This window comes from Meriones unguiculatus, chromosome 9, assembly GCF_030254825.1.
Source record: "Meriones unguiculatus strain TT.TT164.6M chromosome 9, Bangor_MerUng_6.1, whole genome shotgun sequence".
Lineage (NCBI taxonomy): Eukaryota > Metazoa > Chordata > Mammalia > Rodentia > Muridae > Meriones > Meriones unguiculatus.
This window is the reverse complement of record NC_083357.1, coordinates 24,176,606-24,191,594: the sequence shown is the minus strand read 5'-3', so window position 1 is coordinate 24,191,594 and position 14,989 is coordinate 24,176,606. Positions and strand designations below refer to the sequence as shown.

General features: G+C 37.8%; 1 pseudogene; it reads left to right on the top strand.

The window, feature by feature from the left end:
- The first annotated feature begins 5,342 nt into the window (after positions 1 to 5,342).
- LOC132656758 (U6 spliceosomal RNA) lies at positions 5,343 to 5,441 on the top strand (annotated as a pseudogene).
- Positions 5,442 to 14,989: the final 9,548 nt, after the last annotated feature.

Genomic DNA, 14,989 nt, shown 5'->3' with positions numbered 1-14,989 from the left:
TCGACTTTTGTTTTTGAAGTAGTGAAGTTATTTATACACTGCAGGCTTTTTGGGGAGTGGGGGAGGGTGTAGTTAACCTCCTTGGGTAGGAGTTCCTTCTAGTATCTTCTGTAGGAATGGGTTTGTGCATAGATGTTGTTTAAATTTGGTTCTGTCATGGAATATCTTTTCTCCCTCTATGATTATTTAAAGTTTTTCTGGGCATAGTAGTCTGGACTGACATCTGTGTTCTCTTAGGGTTTGCAAGACATCTGCCCAGGACCTTCTGGCTTTTCTGATCTCTGTTGATAAGTCAGATGTGATTCTGATAGGTTGCCATTATATGTTACTTGGCCTTTTGCCCTTGTAACTTTTAATATTTTTTCTTTGCTCTGCACATTTAATGTTTTGATTATGTGTTGGAAGGACTTTCTATTCTGGTCTAATCTATCTGGTGTTCTGCAAGCCTCTTGTATGCTTATATGCATTTCTTTCTTAAGATTGGGGAAATCTGGGCTGGAGATATGGCTCAGAGGTTAAGAGTGCTGGCTGCTCTTCCAAAGGTCCTGAGTTCAATTCCCAGTAAACCACATGGTGACTCAAGACCATCTATAATGAGAGATCTGGTGCCCTCTTCTGGTTTGTAAGCATATGTGCAGGCAGAATACTGTATGAATAAACAGATAAAAAAATCTTTAGAAAAAGATGGGGAAAATTTTCTTCTATGATTTTGTTGAAAATATTTTCTGGTCCTTAGAACCAGGAATCTTCCCTTTCTTCTATTCCTGTTATTCTTAGATTTGATTTCTTTCATAGTGTCCTTGATTTCTTAGATGTTTTGTGTCAGGAGTTTTTTTAATTTAACATTCTCTTTGATGGATACATTGATTTTTTTTCCATTGTGTTTCTTTCCTCCAACTTGAGTTTCTTCCCTCCAACTCTGTTGGGGATACTTGCCTTTGTAGTTCCTGTTTTCTTCCCTAAATTCTCCCTCTCCAGAATTTCCTTTGTTTATGTCTTCTTTACTATTTCAATTTCCATCTTCATATCTTGAACCATTTCATTGATTTCCTTCACCTCTTTGTATTTTCTTGCCTTTCATTAAATGTTTTGTTCAATTCCTTTACCTGTTTGTTTGTACTTTCCTATATGTCTTTCAGTGATTTATTTATTCCTCTCTAAAGGCCTCAAACTGTTTGATTACACTTTCCTGTATTTCTTTATGGATCGTATTCATTTCCTTCATTATCACCTTCTTAAGCATAGATTTAATGTCATTTTCTAGCTTTCAGGTGTGTTAATATGTCCAGGACTGCTTGCCATGTGATAACTGGGTTCTGGGGAAACCATATTGTTCTGTTTTTATTGTTTTGTTGATTGTGTTTTCATGCTGGCCTTTAGCCATCTGGTTGTCTCCGGTGTTGGCTATTAGATCCTGTTACCTATAGGAGTTCTCAGGTGTTCAGGGAGAGCCTGAACACCTTACCACCTTACCACCTTCAGGGAAAGAAAGCTGGATGTTCCTTCAGGACACCTTCCATAGGTTAGTTGGAATGATCTCAGACTATTTGGTAGATCTCAAGGACTTTCCTGAGGCTCTCCTCAGATGTATGATCCTGGAGACCAAGTGGGCTCTCAGTAGCTCATGTATCCTCCTTTCATCAAAGGAAGTTCTGGGGTCAAGATGGTGAGAGTGGGTGAAGCATGCCCCTGATACCAGAAGGTATCGTCTCAGCAGAACTGAGACATCTTGAGGTTGGAGCCACTAGCCAATGGCACCGGAAGTTGTCCACAGGACAGTAAGAGTGGGCACGGGAGGTGGGTGCCTCCTCCCCTGTACCAGAACGTATCCACTCTACTGAATGGTAAGAGTGGGCGCAATACTTAAAAGGTATCTGAAGGTTATGGGACTAGGCAGGTGGTCTGAATCTGAGGCCAAGCCAAGTGGGGACCTGGGAACATTTCCTGGAATTAGCCGGATGACCCGAGGTGGGACCTGAGTGTTTCCCTCACTGTGGGCTTTCCCCTCATCTAGGAAACATGAACAATAGGGTTTTGGGGGTCCACAGTATAGCCTGTCTGTCCCGCCGCTCTCGCTGCCATGCTGCTGTTCAGATACTGTGCACCATCTGCACTGCCAACTATCTAACTAAAATCTAAGTAAAGATCTTTATGTCTAATAGCTCTGAAATGTAACTCAAAATTGTTGTAAAATTAATAAACTTTAGTTGATTTTTTCTTGTTTTTTTTTAGCTTGTAGAAAAATTCAGGAGGATAATTGTCAGTCATTTTTGTTTGTAAATACATAAGTATATGTATTTATATACATGAACATTTTATATACCCTCTCCACATAGTTTCTCCTATTGTTTGCATCTTACATTGACTCTTGGCATTGAACATTCTACATATTTTGATGAATGTTTTAACAAAATGTACCTCTCTCTATAATAAAATACAACATACCTTCATCATTCTAAAACCCTGCTGGCCTCTAAAAACCCCTTTTTTTTTTTTTTCAATGCAGTTTATTCAGGAACATTGAACAATCCTCGGACCCCGGGGAAAGCCAGCCCACAGCTTAAATAGCCTCTGGGTAGCCAACCCAGGCGTGCCACGTGGGCAATGCAGATAGGTCCACATACATGGAAGCAAGCCAGATCCTCGGCCTTAGCCAAATGTGGAGTTGTTCCTGACAGAGAGCACTCACCATCGGGAAGGTGGAAGGCGGAAACCAGCTCCATCTTTAAGGCATAGCATTCTGTAGCTCTCTACAGTTCCCCCTTTTTGTTTTAGACGCATCAGGCAAGAGTAGAGGTCTGATCTCTGATATTAGAAATAAATTGGGACTTTGTACAGATGTTCATTTAGGTGTCATCCACCCAAAGAGCATCGGAACCGTCCAATACCTTTTTCTCAGAGGCGGGACCTGGGGCATCAACCCGCATGCAATCAGACATGCTCTTCTCTGGGTCCAAAGCGGCTGACCCTGAGTGCAGTGCTTAGCCTCGCATCCTGAGCGTATCATTTTAGCTTTTTATGGTATCCAACCATGCTTGGGGAAAATGTCTTGCTTCAATGGCTGTAAAGGCCTGAATGATCATGGCTGCATCACACTGTTGTGAGACTCTAATCTTGCATATATACCACAGGCAAACCAAGGAGACCAACACCAGAAGGCCTGCTAACACTCCCATGCCCGCCCATTCCTTCAGATGATTCATGGCTGCAGCAATCCATGTTGATAATCCTGTGGCTAGTCCTGCGTCCACTCTGGTAGAATTTACCGTGATAATGGCCACTCTCAGCTGCTCCATCGTAGTATCGAATTCTCCAGTCCAATTACCTAAAATATAGCTAGACAATTGTTTAGACAGATTTGCAGCGCAGGAAAAATTCTCATGTTGTATGCTAGTGACACAAAGTCCAGCATACTTTCATTGACAGCCAGGTTGAGTGATTTGCCATAGGGTATCAATTTGCTCCTGCAAGAGGTCAATCCTCTGATTGAACACCATCAAGCTTCCTTTTAGTTGAGCATTAATTCCTTTATGTACAACTAAGGCATGAACTACATTGGCTAAATGATTATTCAGGGTCTGAGCAGTCTGCCCAGTATGACTCATGGCTAATGCCCTGGTGGTAGCTCCAACAGCCGTCAATGAGATGGTAGTAACAATGGTGGCTGTAGTTCCAAGATCCCTTTTCTGTCTGAAGAGAGTCATAGCGTGAGGGGCATCAATGGGCATAGGCACCCAGTGAGGCATGCGAGTAACCAGGGCATACCTAACTTTACTAGCATTGGGGTTTAAAAAAAAGCGAGTATCATTACCACAATTACTTGGCTCTATCTGGCTAATAATGAATAAAAATGGGGGATATAGACAAACAGGTGTGGGCTTATAGGAAATATTATGAGAAGCCTTAACCCCTCGTTGGAACATCCTGCGTCAGTTCTAGAACTAGCAGTGGTGGTGTCCGAGGTCTGAGTAGGTTCAGGAGACCATTGCCCCCAGGGGCGAGACGTGCTCCATGCCAATTGACTAACTCCATGTTTTCCTCCAATTTTGAAAGTCATTTAAGGTTCTTAAATTATTTTTTTCCCTTTTTTTCTTAAATTTTTCATCAATTACACTTTATTCATTCTGCATCCCCCTATAAGCCCCTCCCTCCTCCCATCCCAATCCCACCCTCCCTCCTCCCTCTGCTTGCATGCCACTCCCCAAGTCCACTAATAGGGGAGGTTCTCCTCTCCTTTCTGGCTCAGCCGTTAAAGGCTAGGCTCACAACCATAAATATAAGACTAAAAACCCCTTTTAAACCACTAACCACCATGGGTAGTTGTTGTTGTTGTTGTTGTTGTTGTCACTCTACCTTTTGCCTTTTGCCCAGACTTTTTATTTTTTTTTTTTAAGAATTAGTGTTCCAGTGGTGCTTGGCAGGGGCAACAAATGAGATCAACGATAAATTTCCAGGATGCCTGAGCCACGAATTAGCAAAACACAAAGAAACTATAAATTTTGGACCAACATAAATTTAAACTCGCAGCTTGGTAAGATAATATGGCAGATTAGCAAAGCCAGTAAAAACAGGAAATTGGTGAAGCTCAAAATAAGTTTTTTCACCATAAATCGTCATTCTGGGTGATATTTTTAAAAGTAGAAAACTGGACACAGACAACATGATTTTGCTTTTTCTAAAAGAAAAGTAAATGTCTATTCTATCACCCAGGGTCCAGGAGCACTTTTGCAATGGTCTACCCCCTACCTCATATGAAATGCTGTTTTATTGACCAAATTCTGCTTCTAGAAACTAATTCTGTTCCTGGAGCAGGATAATTCAGTGTAGGAGTGCCCGTCTAATTTAAAAACTACACTGCTTTCAAAGTTTCTGGTGGTGAAGACAGGTGCCCTGTGACTGGGCTCTCATTGAGCATAGGTACGAAGGGTTCCCGATGGCCAAGACTAATAATTATGAAAGTAAATCAAAAGTAAGTTGACTATAAGTACAGATTAGAATTATCTGAAACTGTGGAAAGCCAGAGAGAAGTGATGATGTTCAAAAGAGAGTGGATGAGAGAAGCCACACTTCATATGCAACATCATGTGTGAAATACTGTAAATCTGTGGCACTTTCCTTTTTGTATGACAGTATTTAGACAGTTAGGATAAGACATTCTAGAATGTTTTACAAAGTCTTACAAAAATTTCTAACAAAGAACACATCAATTATTTCCTCAAGTAAGGCCGGACTATACCGTATATGGGCATTATCACTGGCAGCCTTGCATGGATAGAACAGAAGATTAAATCATATCTGGGGAAATTCTTCATGCTGGGAAAATCTATAATAAAAGTGGAGGGTAGTGCTCACTTCAGCACTAAGATACTAAGATACAGAGAAGATTAGCATGGCCCCTGCACAAGGATGACATGCAAATTCGTGAAGCGTTCCATATTTTTAACCAACTCAGGCAAAGAATTGTAATCAAGAAAGTCAACCCCTATCTTATCAAACTGAAGGAAAAGACGGTAAAGGCCAATGAGAGCAGAAAAGAGCATTATTCTTCCCTTGGCCTTTTGAATATAAACTATATCATGTACTGTGTTTCAACTAATGTAGCAGAATTTTGGTAGTTTCAACTGAACTGAACACTTGCTTACTTTCCCTTTTTTTTTCCTACTGAATGCAATTTAAACTCCGCTGGCTATTTTTGAGTGCTGGTGTCTCAAACTTCATCTTCCATTTTACCTAATTCTTCTAGAAATATGGTTAATACATGCTCACAGATAGCCTGGCCAGTTCATAGTATGCTGTATTTTTATTAAATAAAAATTCCTGATATACTTTTATTTTTATATAAAAAAAAGTGGAGGGCAAATTACTATGAAAGACAGAGAATGTGGGCCTATGCTTCATTCATTTGTCAGGAAACAACACCAGTTGGTTTTATAGCTAGTCTGCTCCTGAGAAACCAACATTAAGTCAAAGTTCTCAACCATCTAATCATCTGTAGAGGTCCCACTTCCCAACACACTTACAGTGCCAATTAGTTTCCAATTTAAGTTTTGGACAGTACATGCTGTCAATAAATTTATGGGTTCTTAAGATAAAATAAGGAATTACTATGTCCATGTGTGTCAGTAAAAAAAAAAAAAAAAAGAAAATTCTGGGACTGGAGAGATGGTTCAGTGGTTAGTAGGGATGTCTGTTTTTGCAGAAGACCTGAGTTCAACTCCCAGAACCTACATGGCTGCTCACAACTGTGTAGCTCTGGCCTCAGGAATCCAATGCCCTCATCTGGCATCTGCAGGCAGTATATGCACATGATGCGCAGACATGCATTCAGGCAAAACATTTATTCACATAAAATGGAGAAATTTAAAGTTCCAAAAATGCTACCTGTAAGTTAATAACGTTCCCAAAATGCCATGATACAAAATTATCTCCTACACAAAGACATGAACCATTTTATCAACACTATTAGAATTAATATATCTACTCTTTTACTTATAGAAATAATATTACTCAAGAAAAGAAACAGTCATTCTTACTTGGAAAAATAATTAATTAAATAGACAATGAAGTTCTTTGACTATAATAAACATAATTATTTGTTTAGGAGCTACAAAATTATGTTCAGATATTTTATTACAGAAGTACTTATACTTCTATCTAAGTTATACTTCTGATAAGATTATATAAAATATCATTAACAACAAGAAGGAAGAGTATGAACTGTAACCCCGGCAATGAGCGAACTTCAGCTACATGTAAGACCCTCTAAATCTCCGTGTCTTCAAACATAAACCCTTCTTACTTCATGGTTATTATGAATACTAAAAATGAAATGATGATACACGGTGAAACTGTTTCAGAAATGTGGTATGTAGTGTCATATTCATAAGATACCTCACAGTACAAAACAGGAAAAAATAGTAATGTAGAGGTGGAAGACTGCCAAACTGTAAACATCTTTTGGGAATGGAGAGAAGAGAGGAAACAAGGATATGTTGAGGATATTAGAAGGAAGGTTTTCTATGATACCTATATATGAAGATGTGTTATAGAAATAAATTAAACCATCCTTACAGCAAAAGCTTTTAAAACTCCAAACTATGAATCAGAGCTAAATACTTTTCATGTAGTTCTGTCAAGTCTCATTTTTCTAATAATAAATTGTTCATATGTATTTATTTCTGTATACATATCCTTTACTTTCTGAAACCCAGGATAGCCAATTAGAAAATAGAATCTACTTTGGCCTGCTTCATAGTGAGTCCACTTTGTATGTTCTCATTTCACATCCACACATCCTGATTATAGGAATCCACAGATGTTAACTGTCTGCTTCTTCTCTGTTTTCTTAAGAGTTCTAAGCAAAATATACTTGGGAAACTGGATTGCTTTGGGAATACCGAAGAACCTCACCTATAAATCTTTACTCAAAACAGTCTTTGAATGTAATGCATTACATGAATTCCTTTCTCTAGAACTGCCAATTATTCTGCTTTCTGGCTGAGAAATGTCAATGTTGAGAACAACAAGAAAAATCAAATAAGAAAATGTGGTAGCACTGCTTTGTGAATTAAAGGAGAAAGGCTGATAATTTTTTTCTAGAGACAATTTGTGTCTGCTTGGTGGTTAGAGGATGGAATATAAGTCTAAACTGTTTTTAGTTTGTATTTCACATACACGTGCAAACTTTCCCTCTGCTCAAGGAATATAGAGAAATAATTATTTCTTGTAATAAATTCTTTATACTCTGAATTTTACACATTGTAAGGCTGCTAATGATGATGTTCACACAGACCTAAACCCTCGGCTTTCTTTATTCTCTAAGGGCAGAGTCTCCTTACAAAGATTTGAGAATTCAGTGGAACTGCATAGCTCTGCTATGCTTTTCCAGCTCAGATAACTCAGGAAATAAAAATGTAAGCTGTTCATGCCGAAAATGAAGACGTACTATAATTAGAGATCCAGGAAAAGCACTAACCTAGTTAAACACATGTCTTTTATTAGTAAGGATGAAGAATAAAAACATAAACTTATGTTTTCAATATTTCTGACTTCATTCTCAGAGATGCTGACACGAAAATGAGATGACATTTCACAATGCCAGTTTAGAGTTGGAAATAAGAGGAAGAGAGCCAACAGTCCTGGGTACTTTTCTCTTAGACACAGTTTCACAGAGCAGAAGTGACAAGTCTGAGCTCAGTTCTGAAAGTTGGGCCTTTCAAACAAAATATATACTACGTAAAAACTACATTATGTCTACAAACACACCCACCTTCTCATTTAAGAAAGAGCAGCTTCTTTCTTCCAGTGCCTTTTAGAATCTCTCTTCGGGTAGAACAAAAGTATCCCCACTGACATTCCAATATTGATATTGGAAACTTGAATAAGAAATCATTAACCTTTGGTATAGGGATGGGAAATGGGTGAAAAGAGACAGGCTGGGTCCTCAGATACTCACCTGGCTCTTCACTGTGTTCATTTTCATAAATACAGTGCTATGGACCTTTGTCTTTGCTGGTCGTCATCTGCATGTGTGTCTCACTCCTATGTTCACAGTCTTGTTCCCGGCTCAACCCTCTCCCCTATGGCTTGGTAACTTTTTCCCATACCACATTCTATCTTCTCTCTTATTAAGGCTGTCCACTTTACTCTATTATACTTCTATGATGCATATAGTACCTAAAAAAATGATGTTTGCATTCCTAAGTCATTATATCTTCCTACTAACTAAACTCTTAGTGCGTCGAGGCCAGCATGTGGATGTTTGTTTTTATCCCTCATTTTTTAACATAGTCTGAACACAATAGAGAAATAACTTGTAATAACAATAAACTACACCAACAATACAATACAATAAAACTATAGTCTGCTGGTCTCTAATGTGCTATGTATGCAGTAGATAGCCAAATGTTATTTAATATCAAAGGAATCCACTCCCACCCTCATAAACAAATGAAACTAACTACTCAATCCAGTTTAAAATCAACAGACATGCTTACAAAACAGTAGGCACTTAGTGAAGATCCAAAGCACCTAAAAAAACAGGAGAGTTGTTTCCTGCTCCTCAGCAAAACAAATGGCATAAGGAGAGGGAAGAGAGGCATGAGGAGGGGGAGAGGAACTGGAAGACAAGTAGAAGGAGGGCAAAAGCAAGAAGAAGAGAGAGAAAGACAAAAAGGGAGGAAGAGCACAAGAGAGTAGGTAAGAGACTCAAAAACATTTTAAAGATATGTTATTTTTCTAACATAATATCACAAACTTAAATATAAATTCACTGTAAATTGTGCACATGAAGTAAATGTCATATTACAAGAAAACATGTATTTGAATATTAGAAGAATCTGTACTTGAATAAGCTCAGTGGGAAATAATTTAATTCTTTTGGAGTACTATGATGATATAGTTTAAAATGTAACTGCTTACTTATTTCAAATTCAGAATTAATACATTTTTAAAAGAACTATTTTACCAAAAGTGTCTTTAAAACAGGAAAGTGTATATAGTAGGGTCAATAAAGAGATAAAGAAGAAAATAACCAATAAAACACAAATATTAACCCAAAAGGATTAAATTTATATTTAGCTATATATTTATATAGTTTTTATTTATATATACTTTATATATTTATATAGTTTAGACATATTAGGTGTTAGGAATATTAGTTATAAAATCATTTTTATAGCAAAAATTGAATTGAAAGTCAATAATTTGATATGGTTAAACATTCCAACTCTTTAAGATTTTTCCAAAGGAAATGACACTTCACATTTAACCCTCACAATGTCTCTACTGGTGTTTTCTCAGGGTACAACTGAGGGAGCATCAGTTCAGAGAAACTGTCAGGTTGACTGAGTTGAAGGCCTTAACCAATGACAGAGCAAGAACTCAGAGTGGACTCTCCCAATCTCTAAAATCTGTCTTATTTCAACTCTACCACTTTATGCTCTAAGCACATACTTTTCACTAATTACCAACATCTTTGCCTAAAGGTTTCTACTTCCATTTCTGGGCAGACTTCCTTGGTTGGATACTCAAACGTAGCATTATAATTAACTCTTTTTGAATTACTATTAACAAAATAAGAAAAGGAAAATATCTTTGGAGAAAGCATGAGGCAAAGCCAAGCCATTTCTCAGGCAAATATTTGTCTCCCAATAAGCTCCATTTTCATCTTTAAAACTTTATTATTATGGTATTTATCTGGAGGAAGCACAAAAATTAAGTTTTCAGGCTGAGTTAAGCTGTGAAATATAAGATATATTAAGAAATGATATACTTGGAATCAGATAAATCACTCGAGCTTTGAAAATAATGTATAGCAAACTGAGCTTAGACCAGAAAAAAACTGTAGATAAAGTGAGTTTAGAAGCAAATAATGTAACGTGGAAATAGATTTTAAATGGAACAGTATTTGAGTTTAATGGATAAGAAACTGTTTTGAAAATTAAGGTGAAAGAAATTCTGCTATATAAAACAGAAATAGCCTAATAAACAAATATGGTAGATGTCATGATAGCTGTGTGGCAAAAGGGTCAATGATATTGACAGTTATGAATATGATGAAGAGAATTCTAAAGGTCATTCAGTAAGGATTTATCTACTTTCCTAAAAATCATTGTAAACACCTAGATTTTTACGTGTTTGTAGTTAGCATGAATCAGACAAACCAAGTCAAAATCTGTGACCTTTATTAGCTTCATCATATAAAAGAGGCGTTGATTTCAATTACCTTTCTGATTAGCTAAAACAGAGTTAATAAGGACCAACCCACAGAAGAAGAAATAAGATAGTATATAGATAAGAAATTTATAGTATGTAAATTACTATACATGGAAAATGAAAAATAGTAGTAAACATTGCAACAAAAAAAGTATTTGTCTACAGTAAGTATTATCCTGCTTAGATAATATAAAGATCTGTGTTTATAAGCACATAACTGAATCCAAGACTGAGAACTCCCGGAAACTAAAGAATGATGAGAGCAGGAGAAATGGTCTTTCCCAGTGAAGAGCTCCCAATGGCTTATCCAATAACAAGTGGCCAGCACTGAGATAATAATACATGAAAGGAATGTTACATGGACTGAGCAGGCCAGACTGTATTTGTAGATCTAGAAATATAAACGTGTATACATATACATAAACAAATTTTTTAAAAGCCATGAATTTGAGAGAGAGTGGCAGGGACTAGTGGAAAAGACTAGAGGGAGGAAAGGAAAAGAGAAATTGATATCATTGCATTTTAATTTCAAAGAAGTAATATACATAAAGAGTTAATTAACTAGAAAGGAATTTTTAAAAAGCTGTTAGTTCCATAATTATTAATTTACAAGTATGCCCGTTATATTAAGTGAAAAGGAAATAGTATACATCATAATTCTATTTCAACAGCAACAAACATTTGTGTTTATATCCCTACTGCTATGGGTATACAAAACAAGAACAGGAAGCAGAATGGGCCAAGTCAGGCTGTGAAGATGAGAAAATGTTAAATTTTGCAAGCATATGTGAGCAATTATATCATTTACATTTTAAATGAAAATTCATGTTATTTTTGTAATTTGAAAAACAAATGTAATTTTTATACTTTGTTCTTGAGATAGTCCTGCCATGAAGCCTAGGCTGGCTTAAAACTGCTTCCTCCTCTGAAGCGCTGGATTTACAACCATGTAGCACCATTCCTTGCAGAAGGAATGAGAAGGCTCTAATTAAGGATGGAGAAAGCAGACAAGCACAGAAGTAAGAGGGAAGAGGGCAAAATAACCACAAAGATATCTGAAAACGTCATAAGAAACCATAGAATTGATGATCTACTTAAAAATACTTATAATACATATAAGTTGGTATATAAATATACACATATAGTTTAAATGAAATTTCCACATCTAGACTGGCAATGTTCCCATCAAAAGCCAAAGACCATCTGACAAAAATCCCAGCACCAGGCACGAGTCCTCTGAGCTGTTGGTCAGTGTCAGCTAAGTTACTCCCAAAACATTATAGACTATTGCTATTGCCTTCTGCTGTTCTCCCAGATGTGGAAGGTAATTTCTTACTACTGAAGAGAATGTTTATTTCAGACATAGGTCCCAGAAGCATCTGAGCTAAAACTAACAGGAATTCCTCCTCTCAGGGGACCAGTTTTCATAGTACCAGACAGTACTCTTCAAGGTTCCAAAGGAGGAAAACAATCAATAGTTTTATTGTAATAATCCCTATGAACCACAGCAATGGCCAGCACAGCACAATAGCCTCCAAGGTGCAATAGTGGCACCTTAGATATAACCAACCACTTTCTAATTGGAGTTGAGACACATGCAACAAGAAGAAAATCGAGTCTGGAATTTGAAACCTAGCAAACTACCTGGGGATAGTGAACTCATGTATCTTGGAGGAGAATCTACAACTACAGCTTTGCTAAACCAGCACAGTCCCTGAATACATTCTAAATATTGGTCCAAACACCCATGGGTAACTGTAGTCTTCACTCCTCATCAAAGAAACTTCTCTTTGCAACAAAGACCATTATAGAAAACCTCAACCAATCAAAATGTAGAGTTGTAGAGGTCAGTCCCAAAAGATACATACATACATACATACATACATAAATATGTATATATATGTACATACTTATATATCTAAATTTGTATATGCATATATATGTACATACACACACACACACACACACACACACACACACACACATATATATCTCAAGCCCTGCACCTAAGGCTCAGGGATCATTGCAGAAGAACAGGCAGAAAAATTATGAGAATCAGAAGAACAGGGAATTTACTGAGATTATGACCCCCAGAAATATCAAAAACTACACCGATAAAGTCTCACCTAACATGACTGCCTAAAGATGAACCAAAGTCTTTGAAATTAATGTTACCTTCAAAACATTACCAAAACATTCACTCTTTAAAAAAAATCACATAGAATATGAGCAATGTTGATATGTTTGCAGCACATTTAACTTGCCGCTGGTCTATAAATCCAAACAAGTAGCCAAATCCAACTTTCTGCTAAAAATTTCCCCAACATTGTCAAATTTGGTTTCTAACCTGAGCTCTGAAACTCCCATAAAGAGCTAGGCTTCTACAGTTCCAGTGGAGTGAGGCAGAGGAGGGGGCAAAAGGGTTAGAAAAATCCTTAATATATATAACAAGAAGTCTAGAACCCCTAATCTGAATCATCTGAGGTACCCAGGAGCTATGGCACAAGGAATCACTGCATTGTGTAGGCATCCTTAATTCAGCCAACTTCAGGCACCACACTTAGCAGGAGGAAATCATTAGGCATGCTATCTTTTTAAATCCCTTAGAAAGTCCACGTAAAGGGTACCAACCTTGCACAGAAATGTTGACTAGGTATATAAAAACCACAGTTTTACCTAAGGGCTCCAGCTCACGTGACTTCAGAAATCTGCTTCAAATAAGCATATAACACTTTGGTGCCAGCCTTGAATCCATTTGATGAAAATCTGGTAATATGAAGAAAAGATATGATTTGTGTGTGTGTGTGTGTGTGTGTGTGTGTGTGTGTCAGACATCAAAGTCTTGAGGGTATCTAGGAGAAAAATAAGAAGCCAAAGAAGGCAAAATTTATTGACCAGCCATGTCTTCTCCAAACTCTCTGTAAGGGTTCCCAGGTGTTGGGGTGGCAGGAAGCGCTTGGAGCAGAAAACACTACTAATAGACAGGATGTTTATTCGACTTCAGGTTAAGTAAAGGTTAAAATGTTGTCACCCGTTAGACATGTTTTCATCTCTTCCCGAAGCACGTCTTTGAATTTACAGACCACTTTATTCTCACCGAGGAGTCTAAGGTATGTCATTGTAGTGGCAGTCTGAGGATGGAACCTAGCTGGGCCCTTTGTTTTTCCACCTGCCACTGTCACATCTTCAAAGGAGCGTTCAAACCACAGAGGTACAGCTTTGAAACTGCTGTTCTCCCTGACATGAGAGCTGAGCTAGTGTAGACAGGGTACTCCTCTCATGTACTTAAACAAATGCTCCAAAGGGAACCCGTGTTAAGCAAATGCAGCTGCTCTTTGCAGGCAGGCTGCTCCAGCTGTGCATCAGAACAGGCTCCCCATGAAAAGCTCTGGCCCCTCCCCACAAAGACATGAACCCAGCAACAGCCTTTTGAGAAAGAAATGTCCTCCATAGTCTGCACAGCATTCACTTGACTCTGATTTAGCGGTGTTTACGGGCCAGCTGGGCCTGGGGAGATGGGACAAAGCAGGCACAGCACGAGGACTCTTAAACACAGTTAAAGCTGGCCTCACCTTCACCTTCAAGGTACAAGAACAACATGAGGAATACACAGAGCTGCGCTCAGAAAACATAAATGTTACATGAAAGAAAAGGTTCAAAGAGGAGAAATTCTTCAATGGTGGGAGAAGAAGAAACAAAAGAAAAAGGTGATAGGAAGGCTGCTAATTCAAAACACAGAGCAGGCCCAAGGCACAGCTTGCATTTCAACAGCTCATACTATTGCAAATGCTGTTCCCCTAGAGACTCATACTTGGTTCCTGATGGAGATTGGCTTACTGGTAAAAGGAAAAAGGAGGTTTATCAGAGACAAACTACCCCAAACAACATTACCAATCGAAATAGGAACTGCTTCTGTATTTAAAGGATGGCGGGGTGTTTTATTACTTTGTTGAATAAAATTATGCTAAAAAATAAGATTTTCTAAAGAAGCTTTCCACATCTCGGAGAACTTTGGGAAAGCTTTGGGCTTATGTGAGATGGTAAAACAGAACCAGATAAGCCTGCAGAGGGGACGGGTTCAAATATGAAGCAGTAATGAGCTACTGAGAATGCAGGGGATGAAAGAGATTCTTTGGCACTCTGAATGGGGGGAAAAACAACTAATTTTCTTAGTACATAATATGTTGCATCTTTTTATATCACTTACAAAGGAAAAGTTCTTTGGTTCCTAGAGTAAAAGCTTCATCTGAAGCTTAGCTGGCTGACTCTGAAA